Genomic DNA, 12,616 nt, shown 5'->3' with positions numbered 1-12,616 from the left:
TCAGCAGGGGGCTCCACAACATAAACTGAAGAGAGTCCAAAGAAAGACCTGGAAAATAATTAAGAGGCATATTTTATGATGAGAGGTATAAGGAGTTTTATGATTGACTTAAGACAGTGATGTTAAGAAAGAAAGGATAGAGAATAACTGCCTAAAACAGGGGCAGGCAATTATTTCAGATGGAGGGCCGCTTAGTGCATTTTGGCAAGCTGTCAAGGGCCGCATGGGTAGCCCTGCTCCTTGACAGGTGCCGCGCCCCCTGGTTGCCATCTTGGGACCAGAAGTCCTACCCCTAACCTCTGACCCTTGCCACCAGAAGTCCCTCCCCTTGCCCCTGGAAGTACTCCTTCAGGGAAGAGGGTTTGCTATCTTAGAACCGGAAAAAAAACAAACAAATTATGTACTAAAAATCAAATACCCATATTATTATATTTTAATTCAATTAAAAATATATTTTTTTCCTGATATATGTGCATTTCTGCTTTATATGTAGAAATGATTGCATAATAGCTCAAAATGCAATCTTACTCTTGTATAGTGTGTGGGGTGTGCAGGGGTATGGGTGGGTGGGTGGATGTGGGGTTTGTGGGAAGCTGCGGATGTGTGTGCATGTGTGTGTATAGTATTTGTGGGATGTGTGATTGTGTGTGCAGGAGGGTGTGGCTGTGGGGTTTGCAGGAAGGGTTTGAGGGTATGCAAGGTGTGCATGGGAGTGCCCTGCACACTCCCCACTGAGCTGGTCAGCACCCACCCCTGCTCCGCAATAGCCCAGAGCCCAAGGACAAGCTGCCAATGGGCCGCTGGACTTCTGGTGTGCGCGGGGGTGGGGGAGGAGCAGGCCTTCTCCCTACAACGTGGTCTTGTGCCCTGGAGCTGGCCATGGGGAGAGCCAGCTGGGCTCTTGCTGTCCGAAGCCTGGTGGCTGCGTTTGCACTCTGGCGGCCCCTGCCACCACCAGGAGGCCGAGGGCCACTGGGGAAGGGCCTATCAGGCCCGGGGGGCAGTGCAGGGGGCTCTCAGAGCCACTGGGGCAGAACAAGCCAGCAGGCACATGGCCCGGGGTGAAGGGAGGCAGCGTGGAACTTGCATCACGTGCCTGAGGCTTGGGGCAGCCTGGCTGCCCGCCCCCCTGCCCACAGGTGGCCCAGGGGGGTGACACCACTCTGGGGGGAAGGCCTGGCCCCCTCACACCCCACAGGGGCCCTGTGGCCTGGCAGCAGCTCGCCCCCCAGCCCTGGGATCAGCAAGGAGGCTGCACCAAGAGTTGGAGTGGAGCTGTGGCCACTTTTCTGCTTTGGAAGCTCCTGCAGCTTCCAGGAGGCCAGGGGCCCTAGGAAAGCTCTTGACCAGCCCCAGGGGCACACCTGGCCAGCCCCGGGGGTAGTGCGGGGAGCTGTCCAAGGCCACTGGGGGTGGCCCAACCCGGCAGGGACGTGGCCCGGGATGCAAGAATCCCGGGGATGCAGCGCAGAACTTGCATCCCACACCTAAGGCTTGGGATGGCAACAGCCTGGCTTCCCCCCAACATGGGCAGCCCTGGCATGTGCCACCACCTCAGGGGGAAGGCCCAGCTCACCTACCCTGCAGGGGCACGGTGGTAGCTTGCCTCCCAGCTCCAGGATGGGCAGGGAGGCTGCACCAGGAGCCAGAGTGGAGCTGCAGCCTCTTTTTTGGTCTGGAAGCTCCTGCAGCGTCCCCAGGCTTCCTCCACCTTGGGCCAGGACCCTGCCAGGTCATGCCACTCTCAGGGGCCTCGGGAGGCAACCCGTGTTGCCCCTGGGGCCAGCCAGGAGCTTTCGGAGCAGAAAAATGGCTGCAGCTCCGCTCCTGGTGCAGCCTCCCCGCCCATCCTGGGGCTGGGGAGTGAGCTGCCACCAGGCCCCCGCGGGCTGCCCCAAGCCTCAGGCACACGATTCAAGTTCCTTGCCACCTCCCTGCTCTTCCCATGCCCTGGGCCATGTCCCTGCTGGCACATGCAGTGGCCCCTGGTGCCCCGTGCACTGCTCCCAGGACTGGACAGGGGGGTTGGGAGCCAGCAGCAGCTGGGTGGTGCCCTGGGGCCAGTGCCAGCAGGCCACAGGGCAGGGTGGTAGGAGCCTGGGGTGCAGCTGGCTGGGTTCTGTGCACCCCTCACTCCCAGCCCCACCGCCCCAGCGCTGTGGTCAGGTGGGGACCAGCGAGCACAGCCCTGACCCCGCTTTTACCTGAGTTTCCTGCTCTGGCACAGGTGGAAACAGCCCCATGGTCCCAGGCCAGAAGCCCCTGCTAGACAGGGGACAGGGGCCTGCTGTGGCTTCCCCTGGGTCCTACTGCCCCTGGCTCCTGTCATCTTTGACAGGAGCCAGAGGCAAATAAATACTAATTAAAAAAAGTGTTTAGGAGCCCTGCAGGCCAGACAGAATGGCCTAGTGGGTTGGATGCGGCCCGCGGGCCGTATTTTGCTCACCCCTGTATTAGAAGAATTCTGACAGCTTGATATATCTGATAATGAAATAATCTGCCAAGATGCAGTCAACAGATTTAATGTTTAGGGAGTTATGGTACAAGACAGAAACTCCTGCATGGGGAGTGGTGGGGAGTGGAGGGGATGAGCTACCAAGTAGAAGACTCTGAAGCCATTCTTTCCAGGTCTAAAAGCTCTACGCCAGGAGTTCCCAAACTGTGATATATGTACCCCTGGGGGTACACAAGACATCTTTGGGGGGTATGTGGGAGAAATTGCGTAATGGCAGATTTAATTTTCATTATGAAAATAAGTGGTATTTAAGGGGTTAATGTATAAAACACATGCTGGTAGGGGTACCTGGGCAGCTGGTAAATCTGGAAGGGGTTATGCAATAAGAAAAAGTTTGGGAACCTCTGCTCTAAGCAATTCAGAACAGGGATAAGCAAGCATAAACCCCATGGAAAGTAATGGGTAGAGAACTTTTTCACATAAGGTTTGGATTTGACTAAATGACTTTGAGCACATAGCTATTATATAAATAAAATCTGTTTTACAACTTTCATGGTAGAATATTTATATCAAAGTTAATTCTAATGCTGCTCAGAAGCATCACATTCCATTCTAAATACCATTCCTAAACTGGAATAAGCTAAAACAATGGATATAGTTTTGTTAAAACCTCCACCTCTGCAAATGGCAGAGAACAGAGATTAATGCTAGTAATCTTTCTTGTTGTCACACTGGTGATTAGAAAACCTATGCATCAGGCTCTTGTTGTGGCTCCTGTTTCATGAGTGCACCTGTGGCTGCAAGGAGCCCAGGGGCCCCAGGGAAGCTCCTGTCTGGCCCTGGAGGCAGCACGGGTTGCCTCCCAAAGCCGCTGAGGGTGGCATGACTTGGCAGGGTCCTGGCCCAGGGTGCAGGTTTACCACAGCGCCTATCAGGGTAACTAGAAATAATGGCCACAAACTGGAAGAGAGCAAATTCAGATTGGACATCATGAAAAAATTCTTTACAGTGAGGGTTGCCAAAATATGGAATATGCTTCCAAGGGAGGTGGTGCTGTCCCCTTCCTTGGAGGTGTTTAAAAGAAGATTGAACAGACACCTGGCTAGGATCATCTGACCCCAGCACTCATTTCTGCCCAGGGCATGGAGTTGGACTCAATGATTTAATAGGTCCCTTCCAACCCTAACATCTATGAAACTATGAAACAGCAAGGTGAAATAAAAATAAATAAATAAAACAAACCCTTCAACTCATTCCTCACCAACTCAGGAAGAGGCAAAAGAAGGCGAGGCAAAATCAGAGTAATATTGCTTTTATCATCAGATGTGAAAGCTTCATTTTCCACTAGTGTCTCTTCACTGTGGAAGCAGCACATCCAATCTGAAAGCACTATCTATGGAGACAACAGAACTAGCTGAACATTATTAAAAATTCAGACTAGGTCAGGAAATCAGTAATAAAGAATAAAGAGAGAGACACAGAAACCTAAAATGGGGAAAACAGGGACATGGCAGGGGCTGGCATTCTGACTCCAACTCTGGTATCTATTGGTTGCTCCAACTGTGCACAGGGTAAAACAGCCCTACACCTCTGCCCCTCACAGCTCCTACTATGTCCTCTGGAAGGCTTGGCCTTGGAGCATGAGGAGCTGCACCGAAGCAATCTGGAGTGCAGTATGTTCTGGGCTACAGATTTATATGCAGCTTAGCCACCTTTGATCCCCTCTGCCTGAGCTCTGACTGCTTGTGCCATGCCTTCTGAGAGACATGGCAGAGGCTCTTTTCCCGTCAACAACATGAACTGTTGAAAAATGTAAATGATATTGTAGCAGAAAGCCCCCTTTTCCTCTTGCCTGCATTTGCTCTCCCCTCTCTGGATATGTTTCTCTTTTTCTACCTTTTCTTCCTTCCTCTCTCTTTCACTTTAAGACAAGGAATTGTGTTTTAAAATTTGTATGTGTGCATTTTGTTTCTCCCCTTGTAGTTTGGTATTTTTATCTATTTGTGTGCCATGGCATTTGTAGCTTATATTTTATACTCCTCACCTTTCAACTTTCAACTAAATGCATTTAGTTTCATAAGTAAGTTATACATTGTAACAATGTTAACAAGGGCAGGAATCAAACTGTCCTTCCCTGTATCAGGCTGGCCTCTGAAAGAGGGAGTGAATCAGTGATTGAATGTGTAACGTGATTGAATGTGTAACATGGAAGCAGGCAGCAATTAACACCTGGGAAGCTGCAGATCAACCAAGGGAAGAACTCAGTAGAAGACAATGTAACAACCGGGAAATCTCTAAACCTCACTGATCAAGGGCTAGAAGCCCTGGCCTGAGTTAATCAACGCCAGGGACCAACTTTTGGGCTGAGTATCTCCAGATCAACTGCTCCCAGAGCCCTATTCAAAATTCATCAACGGACTCCCAAACCTGCACATACATGCAGACGACCCCTGGGGCTGACAGATGCCATCCAGTAGCCACCGAGGGGGGGAAGTCCCACGAGAGTCAATGACCCCTGGATTGGGCAAACCTGTGTCTGTAGCTGTGGAGCACTGGGCAGCCCATTATATTGTTGGCTACAAATGTCCAACTCGGGATCCTTAAAATTCTAGTTTATTAGGCAGATTGAAACACTGTAATCATAAACCTTGGGGCTGGTCCACACACACACACACACACACACACATGTGTGTGTGTGTGTGTGTGTGTGTGGACCAGCCCCAAGGTTTATGATTACAGTGTTTCAATCTGCCTAATAAACTAGAATTTTAAGGATCCCGAGTTGGACATTTGTAGCCAACAATATAATGGGCTGCCCAGTGCTCCACAGCTACAGACATATAATGTTCATTTATGACCATAATCTCTGTTTCTGCAGGCATACAAAAATCAAAGGTAGAGAGGATACAAGGAGCGCTTTCTATCTCTATTACACAGGAACCAGTCAGAATCTAGCAGTCCCAGGGCACTAGTGCTATGGTAATTTAATGCTGCTCCTCCAAAATGGAGGTATAATAATCTCCACAATGCATTGTTAGCTGGCATTTAATCTGTTATCTCTGGCACTGAAAAAGCAGAGCTGAAGGAGTATTTCTATTAGTTGGTAATAGTAGGTGATTGCTCTCTATATAAAGTAGACAAAGGGGTGGGCCATTATTTGGGCTGGAGGGCCACTTAATGAGTTTTGGTGAGCTGTTGCAGGCTGGGAAAGGAGGAAGGTTGCTGACCCAGTCTGGCATGACAGGGGGGAGGAAGCTCTGTGGGCAGGGACATGCAGGGAGTGGATCGTGGCTCTGTCCTGGGCCCTAGTACTTTGCTGTCACCACCCTGCAATCCCAGGTAGGGTGACCACCTTTTCAAAAGGGGAAAGCAAGACACATGCCTCCCTTCCCTGCTTTTCCCCATTTGGCACCCCTGCTGTCAAGGCTGGATGAGAGCCAAGTGGAGCAGAGTTGGGGTGGGGGAGATGCAGGCTGCCTGCTGTGGGCTCAGGGCTCACTGCCCTGCTGCCTTTCCCCCAAGAGTCCTGTACCAGCCACATGGCCCCTGTCCACCTGGCAGCAGCAGGGAGCACAACTCCAAGCCACCACCAGCCCCGCTGCTGCCAGGCAGGCAGGGGGCACCTCACCATAGTGGCACAGCCAGCACGGGGCCCCCAAGCAGCAGGGCAGAGAGCCCTGTGCCTATGGCAGATGGCCCACATCTGCCCCTGCCCTGTGCACAAATCTGGGGGTCATGTGCCCTCTGTGGCTCTGTTCTGCTCCCTACCCTGGCCCCATGCACTGCCTTGGCTGTGCAGCACACTCAGCCCCTACCCCACTCCCTCTCTCACTGTGGGGACCTCAATCTACTACCCCTCCTGTCCCCCCATACCCCTTCCACCTGTAAGCAGACGGAGAAAATATTATTTGTGGGGGCTGAGTACACACACAGACACCCCCCACAACAGGTAAGTCTGAAGAGGGGAAGGAGTGGGGGGGAGAGGGAAGGGACATGGTGGGGCCGATCGAGGCCTCCACAGTGAGGGGACAGTGGGGCAGGGGCTGGAGTGAATGAGGTCCCAAGGCTGGGGTGGATGGTGCAATGGTTGGAGCCCGGGCGGCTCATCCAGGAGTACAGGGAGGGGAGCATCCACCACTGCATGCACCCCAGAGGAGGAACAGGGGCACGTGTCCCCTGGATTTGTGCATGGGGCAGAGGCAGCTTCCACTGTGGGCAGGGCCCTGTGCCCTGTTGCCACTACCTCGGGAGCCACATGCGACACCATGTACCTGCCACCGCCAAGCAGGCAGAGGACACGGCGCAGTCTGGTGGTGGCAGGCACATGGCATCACACGGCTCTCAAGGCAGCAGTGGTGGGGTGCAGAGCCCAACCAGAAGCACCAGCCTGCCTACAGTGGCGGCAGCCCAGCTCTGTGCCCCTGGATGAGCCACTCGGGCTCCGACTGTCCCGTCACCCACCCCAGGGCTTCATCCCCCCCAACCCCAGCCCCTGCCCCTGCCCCTGTCCCTGTCCCACTCCCTCCCTCACTCTTGGAGCCTCAGTTGCTCTCCCCTCCCCTGCTTGCCCCTTCCCCTTCCCAGACTTGCCTGCTGTGGTGAGCAGTGCCTTAGCTGCAATCCATGCTGTATTTGTGCACATTCCCCGCTGCAGCTGGCAAGAGCCCACAACTGGGCTGCCCTATGACCCTCTGCGCTGCCCTGTGTTCAGGGAGGCTTAGCCCCATTAGCCCTGGCCTTCCACTGCCCATGTTTCCACGCCCTAGACTTACCTGCAGGGAGCTTCTCTCCACGCTTCCCAACTGTATTTCCCAGCCATGTGCACATGTGCAGGTGCATGCATGGATGTAGCACCCCCTATGTCCTGCTCCCAGCAGCCCCTTGCAGGCTGGAATGCTGCCAGCCTGCAAGGGGAAACCTGCCATTTCCTGATCCCTGCAGAGCCTGGAAACATGGGACAAATGCTGTCCCAGAGTTATGCAGCCTGGGACCGGGACTTGAGGTTCCCATTGCAAGACTGTCCTGCCCAATTTGGGACTGGTGGTCACCCTAAGCCTGGCCCTGGCCCCACTCACCCATCCTGCTCCTGGATGCCGCTCCATCCACAGCCCTGTCCCATCCACCTGGCCAAGCGCACCCTACCCACGGGGGTCCTGGCTGATCTCCATGGAGATGCCGCCTGCCTGCCTGCTCCATCTGGCATCCCTGGTGATGGGATGGACAGGGGTGTCTGGGCAGTGGTGCTGGTCCTGGTGGTAGAGACACTGGCAGTGACAGTGAGCCACTGGCACAGGGGCTTCCAGGAAGCAGAGTCCAGCTGCCACACTGCCTCCACCCTGTCACGCACTTTAGGATGGTAGGACCAGCCACACATGCCATAGTCCAGCCTGTGCCCAGTGCCTGGGCTGGGCAGGGCCAAGGGACCTGCCACAGGCCAGATAGAATCCCTTGCCAGACCAGATCCAGCCCACAGGCCATATTCTGCCCACACCTGAACTAGAATGAAACAAATAGACAGGAGCTTCTGGGACCCTGCCAATTGGTATCTGGGGACACTAGTAACAGGCTCCAGTGAATCAGCCTCTTGTGCCAGCTGGACTGCTGAAGCAGCCCTGAGAGTTTCCTGTACCGTCTACCCAATGCAGCAGTCTGGCAGTGGTGACTGCTGCCTGGCTATGACCTGCTGCCACCTGTGACAGCAGGTGGCCTGAAGGCTGCACACCTGCCAGACCCTGATGGGGACTGCATGGCTGCAGAAGAGGCATCTGCACCTCTGGGCCAGCTGCCAGCGGGCTGTGGCTGCACAGTTGTCCTTTGTGCAGTACTACTTCCATATGTGCTGCCACCCTGCCATCTGGGCAGCTATTGCCCAGAGGATGTTCTCAGTGTGGTGGCCTGCTTTGAACTGTCAAAGCATGTACTCCTGGCCCCAAGTGGCCAGAAGGTCAGTCACCTCCAGCTGGGTCCCAGGTGCCAGCCCTGAGCAAGCTCCTCTGCCTGGGTCCTCCCTATTTAAAAACTCCAAATCTCTGATAAAAATCCCAAATTCACTCTTTAAAATACCCCAAAATCCATGTTCTTCCACAATTAAAACAAAAGACCACTATATATAGAGAGAGAGAGGGAGAGAGAGATCAGTTGGGCAATGTTTTATTCACATATTTACAATTTTAAAGCAATGTGGAAGCCTACCATTCTCTCTATCATCATAATAAAATAAATTCTAAATATCTATATGTTTTGATGTTTACTTTTGGTTTTCTTATCATAGAACAGTTAGAGCTCCCCCTGACCCCTTCACTAACTAGGATGTGGGACAGCTGCCTCTAAAGCCACAGCTCCTGCCAGCAGGTCTCATCCTGTCTGGCAGCTGGGCACAATGGGTGTGATAGGGGGATGTGTAGTTTGCAGGTGTGGGGTGGGAAGAGGTGTTGGCGGATGTGGGCAGTGTGTGGGTGAGTGTGGGGGGAGTTGCTCAGGAGGGGTGGGTTCCCTAACCCTCCACACGGCCTACATGCCTCCCCACAGGGCCCATATGCCCCCCTGCCCCGCCTCTGTTCTCCCTCCCCCCCCCCCCCCCCCCCCGCCCCTGGCTCACAGCTTACTGGCAGCAGCAGCTGCCATCAGGGTGCATGGAGCCCTCCTGGCATAGCCCCCCCCCATGGCGCAGGGCAACATGGCTCAGCCCCGGCCACCTGGCACTCAGTGCTGCCTGTGTCATATTGTGCAGGCCTGGCCTAGCTTGGCACAGCACTGTGCAGCTCCAAGCTGCTCAGGCTGTCACCCGGGCCCTGCACCACTTGCGGGGAACACCAATCATGCCGGGCCGGGTTCTGCATGCACGGGCTCTGCACGCTGTTGGGCAGGGCTGCTTCCATGCATGCAGGACCTGGCCCAGTGCAGAATGGAGCCCAGGTCCAGGTTGCAGCAGCCTGCATCACTGTTTCCCCTGCACGGGCAGGCAGCATGCTGCAGCATCAGGGCACAGGGCAGGCATAGAAACGCTCTGGCCAGCTACCAGAGTGTCTCTTTGGAGGACCTCGAGTTTCCAGTTGCCCTGCTTTTTTTCCAGGGTTTGTTTTGTTTTTTTTGATACCTGGATAATCCAGGTATCAAATTTTGAGCCCACACTACAAATATGTAATGTGGGGAACTTTTTTTTGGTCCCAGTGTGCCTCTTGCCATCTCTCAAACTTCTTTGAGAAGTGGCAAAAGGCATATGTAGGCTTGTCTGGAGTAATAACACCCAGATGACTATAGCAAGCAAGAAAAAAAAGAAAAATTATGTAGTTTTGTAGTTTAATTTGAAAAGCTTGATTAATATGTAGTCTATCTGAGAAGTAACATAACTTTTTAAGACAGAGGTAACATTTTAACAGCTTTCTGAGTGCCAGAGTCAGGAATCTGGCAGACGTGTTTATGCTATTGATATGCGGAATGTGTTTTTTGATCTAGTAGTTGAAAAGGAGGTTGACTTGACAAGCAGAGACAATTATAATCAAGGTAAGAAACAACAGATAAAGAAACAAGAATGTCAGTGTTATTGCAAGGTTCTTTGGGTAAATCTGATATCTTTTATTAGACCAACTCAAATAGGTGGAAAAATTATTCTTTGCAAGCTTTTCTGTATAAATACCCCTCGTCAAGCTGAGGAAGCATCTGCATTTGGTGTGTGCTCTTCCTGGATGGAACAAATAGTAAAGAAGCCAGAGGCTGGTATGCATGCAAGAAAGCCAGTCAGTGAAGATGTAAATTGAGGAGTCAGTAGGTAAGAAACAGGCTGTGGGGGAGGGGAGGGGAGGAGGGGGGAACGAATGTAGTTGTTCTTAGATCAACAGGGCTACAACCTATACCAGTGTTATTACAAGTCAGGCAAGGAATTAAAGAAAAGAAACAGGCAAGAGAAACAGAAAAATAAAACAAAAGCCAAGGATAAAAGGAAGACCATTAAACATTGGTTTGGTCAATGAATAATGTGCTTTAGGGGTGAATTTAATGACTCACTGAAAACAGGTCAGTTAGGCAGTTCAGAAAAAGATTAACGTTCCTTACACTCTAACTGCAAGGTGTTGAATGCAGCTTTTGTTTTTTATGTAAGGATTCATTTGGCCCCTGTAGAACTGTAGCATATGAGTTAAAAATATTAACAAATGTATCCATACAACACCTCTGTGAGATCAGAAGGCATTATCTCTTCTGTTTTACAGTGAGAAAATGGAGCAACATAAAGTATCTTACCTAGAGGTAAATGAGAATTCTGTCATGAGATGTACCCATTCAGCAGCTGTCAAGGTGGTAACATTGAGAGTTATTCCTACATCTGAACTGACATACTATATTTATTTAAAATTGCACCTTGATTAAAATTCATGCAAAGTTTAGCTGTAGGCAAGGTCTCTGTATTACATTTAATGCATGGACACAGATGGCTGTGTGTGAAGAATGTAATGGGCAGCATATATGATGGGAAAAAAGAGAATAGGCATATCAAAGGTGGTGTATTTAGAGAAGAATAAACAGTTAAGGAAGAGGAAACTGGCCAAAGGTAGAAGTCTTAACTGAATTACAATTGTTTTAGATGGAGGGCAGTATGTTATAACAAAGAAAAAGGTTTGACTGTGTAAATATCACATTTTTGTATCATTAGACATGCTTCTTATGTGACTCTGGGTCTTATTAATCTGCACCTCATGGCAGAATCCTACAGTATATAACAAACAATTCAATCAGCATTTCTATAGAAGTGACTTCCATCCTCCCTAAAATCCACAAACAAGGGAAACCTGGTAGACCTATCATATCCAACCATGGAACCCTAACTGAAGAAATATCAGATTTCATCGAATCGGTCCAAAAACCACTGGTCACCCAAACAGCAAGTTTTGTCCAAGATACTACAGACTTGATACGAAAACTTAAAAACACAGACCACCTTCCCAGCAACACCTTCCTAACCACCATTAATGTTACCAGCTTATATACCAACATCTCACACCAGGATGGCATCCAAGCCTGCCTTACATACCCACAAGAGCAAGATGACAACTCAGAGTACAGACCCAAAGGTATTACTGACTGTATACACTTCATCTTCACACACAACAACTTCACTTTCACTAAATAACACTTCATCCAGGCTATGGGCACCAAAATGGCCGCACAGTATGCCAACCTTTTTATAGAAGAATTTCTCAAGGACTGCACCATCAAACCCTTGCTATACTTAAGATATATCAATGGCATCTTCATCATTTGGACTGAAACCCTGCAATCTCTGATTCAGTTCCATCAGACATTCAACAATCATCACCCCTCTATCTGATTATCTCTTGAATACTCCAGCACAAACATCTCCTTTTTAGACATGATGATCACTATCCAGAATGGTAAAATACAGACCACAATATACAAGAAACTCACAGATCAACATACATATCTGCACAGACCAGCAATCACCCTAAACACACCAAGAAAGCTGTAATATACAGACAAGCCCTCAGATACCAATGAATTTGCACTGAGGAGAACACCCATGATTGCCACTTCACAAATCTCAAAAAGGCCACTCCTCCAGAGAAATAGATTGCACTTTTGGAAGAGCCACCCAGATACCATGTGAAGAACTACTGCAGTACAGAAGGAAAACCCCCATGAACTGCACACCACTGGTTATGACATATCACCCCTCCCTGGAACCTATACGGAAATCCTCAAACAATTGCAACACTTACTAGAAGAAAACCCAATTCTTAAAGAGATCTTTACTCATCCTACACTTCAAACAAGAACCAAACCTTGCTAACCTCATCACCAGAAGTAAAATTCCTACAGTCCAAATGGATCCAGACCATGCCATAACAAGAAATGTAAAACCTGCCAACACATCTCCACTACCCCCATGTGGCAGAAGGCCACCTTTGTTTCTCCCCAAAAACTCTGCTCTGTGAGAATTTGGTTAGGATGGGCCCAGCAGAGGATACACATCTTACCCTATCTCTTTAGGTAACCTGAGCTGGATATATTCCTGACGGAGGGGGGAAACCTGCTCCCTCTGCCTGTGTGACTGGCATTACATACCTGGGTGAGGGGCTTGCTCCCTGGGGAGCTAGGAACTGCCAGTCTGCCCAGCAACTAGTGATGCATTTCAAATTGGTTGGCTGA

The 12,616-nt window shown here is 50.7% G+C and overlaps 1 long non-coding RNA gene across 1 annotated transcript in view; it reads right to left on the bottom strand.

Moving 5' to 3' along the window:
• Positions 1-6: 6 nt before the first annotated feature.
• The window catches only part of LOC102375629, a 92,962-nt gene continuing 80,352 nt past the window's right edge, over positions 7-12,616 (bottom strand). The window contains exon 4 of the long non-coding RNA XR_324552.1: positions 7-48. This is a non-coding gene — a long non-coding RNA (uncharacterized LOC102375629). The remainder of the gene's footprint in view (positions 49-12,616) is intronic.

Source organism: Alligator sinensis, unplaced genomic scaffold (assembly GCF_000455745.1).
Source record: "Alligator sinensis unplaced genomic scaffold, ASM45574v1 scaffold258_2, whole genome shotgun sequence".
Classification (NCBI taxonomy): domain Eukaryota; kingdom Metazoa; phylum Chordata; order Crocodylia; family Alligatoridae; genus Alligator; species Alligator sinensis.
Note: the sequence above shows the minus strand (reverse complement) of the source record. Positions and strands in the feature narration are given on the sequence as shown.